This window comes from Rattus rattus, chromosome 12, assembly GCF_011064425.1.
Source record: "Rattus rattus isolate New Zealand chromosome 12, Rrattus_CSIRO_v1, whole genome shotgun sequence".
In the NCBI taxonomy this organism is placed as follows: Eukaryota; Metazoa; Chordata; class Mammalia; order Rodentia; family Muridae; genus Rattus; species Rattus rattus.
The window spans coordinates 90,089,465-90,094,464 of record NC_046165.1 but is presented as its reverse complement, the minus strand read 5'-3'; the positions used below and the strand labels follow the sequence as shown (position 1 = coordinate 90,094,464).

Genomic DNA, 5,000 nt, shown 5'->3' with positions numbered 1-5,000 from the left:
CTAGCAGGAAGTTGGAACCTGTTCTGAGAGTCAGCTACTTAACATAAGTGGTTGCTTCCTCCTTCATGCTGTGAGGCAGAGTAGGGCCATGCCTGGGACAAAACAATACTCGTAAGTGGAAACGATGTCTACCCCTTCTAGCACTAAGCAACTCGCAGTGAATGTGGCTTCTCCATTGCCTGGAGGATTCCAGCCGAAAAGGCAGAGCCATTCGATGGAATAGCTTGGACCCTTGACTCACAAAGCTTCCCACCAACCAAAACTCTTTGTCGGATTGTTTGTAAGAAATGAACGTATGGGTAGGAGTGGGGTCGTAGGGCTTCTACCATATTAAGAAGTTAAAAATAGCCGGATGGTGGTGTGGTGGTGACCGAGGAGCACGCCTTTAGTCCCAGCACTCCAGAGCCAGAAGCAGGCAAACCACTATGAGTTCAAAGTCAACCTGGTCTACTGGGACAGCCAGGGCCACAAGGAGAAACCCTGTCTTGAAAAAACAGAAAGACCCTAAACATTTTTACTTGCTTATTTATTTTTACTTCGGTTCTGTGGGCCAAGTGCAGATGCAAGCCGTGTGGTCTACACCGAGCCCTACTCTGGTCTCCTGAGCACTGAAACTTGTTATGGCGATGGCATTATCCTAATAGAATAAGTGACAATCCTGAGATGTGTTCAGACTCCTGAATCCATGTCTGTTGTCCATGAAAAACAGCATTCCAGGCCGATGGGACAGCTCAGCATGGAACGGTCCACGCCACCAAGCCTGACAACCCAGGACCCACACGGTGGAAGTGAAGCCATTCCTACAAGTTGTCTTTTGGCCTCCACAATGCACCATGGCATGCACACGTACGCACAAAGTAAAGTGTAATGAAAAATTTAAAAATCCAACATCTCTTAGAGGATGATGTAGGAGAAAACTCCTGTAGCTCAGTGGTTCTTCACCTGTGGGTCAGCGCTCCTGTGGGTGGTCGCAGATCAGATACCCTGCGTATCAGATATTTATATTACGATTCATAACATGAAATTACGGCTATGAAGCATCAGTGAAGTAATTTTATTGCTGGGGGTTACCACAACACGAGGAGCTGTGTAAAAGGGTCACAGTATTAGGAAGGTTGAGAACCACTGATGTAGATTTTAAAAAAAAAAAAATTAAAGTCATGGCCATTAGAAAAATCAGTTATGCAGATGCACAGGAATCCACATTGGTTTCTACTTTTGTAGTATATTCTTTCTCTCAAAAAAATTTGTTTTCAGAATTGTGTTTATCTGACTCTTTGTTTTTAGACTCACGGGGATTGAACCCAAGGCCTCACACATCCTAATGCTACCATCCATATCCTAAGCGAGTGCTCTACCACTGAGTCACATCCCCAGCCCCAAGTTCCTTTTTAAATTATGCATCAGTGTGCTGACTTCCCCGTGCAAGGTAACTTCCATATGAGTAGTAAAAAACATAAAGAAATTCCCCTGGGAAAGTTAGACCATTAGCACAGTTAAACGACCAACCGCCTTTCAACTGTCCCCCAAGGGAAGCATGCTTTGACACGAGCCCACGAAACGTTTATAGTTCAGGCCTGCTTCTTGGTTGCACAACTGTGAATCACTGATGACTAATCCTTGAATGGTTTTGCTTGCGATCTATGACCTAGGCAAGGGTAAGATATATTTAGCAAATGGGAATCAACAAAATACTAGGACTCACGTTACACCAGGTCATCCAACACGCGACTGTGCAGCGTGAATCGTGTTCACAGAAGGCAGGATGTACCACATGGGTTATGAAGCACTCTGAGACGGTGTTAGAAGGCGCGATTTTAATAATATTATGTGTTTAAGCAATACTTCATAATAGTATGTGTTTAAGGTCAACTTTACTACCTCAAATATAACTCAGGATTTCCAATATTTTAAGGTTAATTTAGGAAAGATCATTAATGTGTTAAACTTTCTTTTAATAAAAATTCTCCTTCTAAGAATTTGTCCTAGGGAGGACAAATTTAAGAATGTTAATAAAAAAAAAATTACAGGGGCTGGAGCTGACTCAGCATTTGAAGGCGCTGGCTGCTCTTCCAGGGGACCTGCTCTGTTCCCAGAACCACGTGCCAACTAACTCCAGTCTTGTAGGATTCCATGCTTGCTTCTGGCCTCTGCAGGCCTAAGGACACACGTGGTACATAGACATGCACAGATACACACAAAATAATTAAATAAATTATGACAATGGGAGCCAGCAAGGGGGCTCAGCCACTAAAAGCACTCTCGACACAAGCCTGACAACCTGAGTTTGGCTCCTGGCACCCATGGTGGAAGGAGAGAACTACTGACTCCCTGAGGCTGTCTACCGGCCTCCAGCTCAGGATGTAGCTCAGTTGTAGACTGCTCGCCTAATAAACATGAGGCCCAAGGTTTAATCTCCAGCAACCACCTCCCCCGTTATGATTAAACAGAAAAATAAATAGCTTTCTAAATTTAGAGTGATCTGTGTCGTAGCAGGAAGGAGTATTCATAACATATTATTAGAGGAGAAATGTCTGTGAGGCCGTGGGGAGATGTTAGTCAGAGGGCACACAGTTTCACTTGGCCAGGAAATGTAAGTTCTGCAGATCTGGAGCACTGATGGTCACCACATACACTTGAAAGACACTTGAAAACCACTCAAAGATCTTAAATGCGCTCACTGCAACGAACAACTATAAATATGTAAGGTGACAGATAATACTAGCTTGATTTATTTAATAAGATATGCAAACACCAAAATACTATATTGTATACTATATACATAGTTTTATATATATATATATATATATATATATATATATATATATATATGTTGCTTTTTCCTTTTTTTTTTTTTTTTCCCGAGCTGGGGACCAACCCAGGGCCTTGCGCTTCCTAGGCAAGCGCTCTACCACTGAGCTAAATCCCCAACCCCCTATTGTTGCTTTTTAAGATGAGTGTGGCCTAGAACTCACAACATAGCCTAGGCAGGACTTGAACTAGAGGCAATCCTCCTGTATCAGTCCCTACATGCTGGGATAGCACACGCCCGGCACCATACCCAACTTTATTTGACAATTATATATTCAGTTAGACAGGTGGAAAAGGCAAGAGATATCTGATTGGTCATCATTACCTAATTCATTTATAATTAAGAGAACAGGGGTTGGGGATTTAGCTCAGTGGTAGAGCACTTGCCTAGGCAAGCACAAGGCCCTGGGTTCGTCCCCAGCTCAAAAAAAAAAAAAAAAAAAAAGAGAGAACAGGTAGACATTCCAGTGTACATGAGTTAATTTTTTGTTTTGTTTTGCTTGTTTGTTATTTTTGAGATTGAATCTTTGCTTAGGTGGCCTTGAACCCATGGCATCCTCCTGCCTCTGACTCTGAGATTACAAGTGTACAGCTCTCTGTTCCTCTGGAGTTACGTGGATTCGTTACTGTTGGGTTGTGTGTTTGTTTTCTGGTTTTGAGAGGGCCTTGAACTCACTTCCTTCTGCCCACCGAATGCTGGGACCTTAGCTAGGCATTTAGATTTTCAAATGACGAGAAGTACACAGACTACAGACAGTGGCTAGGAGAAAGAGATGAGGAGGAGGAGGGTTGAGAGGGGCACATGCAATCAAACTGTTCATTTGTACTCTTATATTTGTGTGTGTGTGTGTGTGATGCATGCGTGATTGATGCCTAAGTATATGACTGCATGTGCATGTGTATGATGTGTGTGTGTGCGTGTGGTTCGTGAGAGAGGCTGTAGGCACACACATGCCACAGGATATGTGTACAGGTCAGAGGTGTTGGTCCTCATCCTCCACCTTAGGAGACAGGATATGTCTGTTGTTCATCACTGTGTGCATCAGGCTGGTTAGCCTGTGAGCTTCCAGAGAGTTACAGATGAGTCCTAGTGCACCCCACTTTACATGGGGGCATCAAACTCAGCAAGCGCTTTACCTGCTGAGCCGCCTTGGCAGCCCTGACTAAACTTTACTTATTTGTTTTTATGATTTTAGATTTCATTTATTTATTTATTTTTGAGACAAGGTCTCACTCTGTAACCCGGCCTGGCCTCAGACTCACAGTGGCTGTTTCGCCTCAGCAGAAGAGATTACAGGCGATCTTTAAAATTTTAAGCACATGCATGTATTCTTTTCAAAATACAATAATGTATAACAAAACCAGGAGTTTCGGGGACTAACGGCCAAAGGAAGTTATTTCTAGGCTACCGGAATTCCTCTGGTGAGGTTACTGGGTCCTGGGAACTGGGCTGTAACTACTCACTACTCTTGTGTGGCCCACTGTATGTATTTCTTGGCCAGGATCTGCTACCAAATTAATTTAAGCCAACTGTTGATTATCAAGGCGTGAAGACTGGGCAGTTTGTCAAACAGTACCCCCATATAAACTCGCCGCCCCCAAAGAATTATAGATGAGATGAAGGGTAACATTATTTTTCCTAAAAACTAATTTTTACGCCAAGGCAGGATCCTTATGAACTAACAGCTTCTGTGACACCCAGACCCACATTTCTCATCCTATTCATCTTTCCAGGAGGAGAGACTTATAAGGCATAAAGTGTGACCGTGGGTTCATCCTGAATCTTCACGGGTGCTCAGGGAGCATCCACTGTGGACTTCGATGGGCTGGGAACGCTGGAAGCTGATGAGCCGCCGTGATGCAGACTTCACGGTCTCTGTGCCCTGGTTTATACGAAAAGCTTTATGGTTTACTTCTAAAAGATCCCACCACCACTTAAAAACTTAAGAGAAAAGGTGAGATACTGGAAAATTCCATTTTTAAATAGCTCTTCAAAAGCATACCGGAAAATACTCAGAGGTATTCAATGTCGAGTGCAAAATGGTCCGGTTTCTCGAGATTAGAAAGAATTAAGTTAAAACTGTCAAACTCTGGAGCCAAGAACGCCTGCCGAGTTTTGATTATGGCTCCTTACTACATCCTGGTTGCACTTAGATTTCGTTTCCTGTACTCACTCTGAGTTCTTTTCG

At 43.3% G+C, this 5,000-nt stretch overlaps 1 protein-coding gene across 3 annotated transcripts in view; it reads right to left on the bottom strand.

The window, feature by feature from the left end:
• Nucleotides 1–5,000, bottom strand: part of Nudt13 (nudix hydrolase 13) — a 21,291-nt gene that overhangs the window by 16,160 nt on the left and 131 nt on the right. For all 3 annotated transcript variants that reach the window (XR_004389638.1, XM_032918035.1, XM_032918034.1), the window contains exon 1: nt 4,986–5,000. This exon is cut by the window's right edge. The gene's annotated coding sequence lies outside the window, so the exon portion shown is untranslated. The remainder of the gene's footprint in view (nt 1–4,985) is intronic.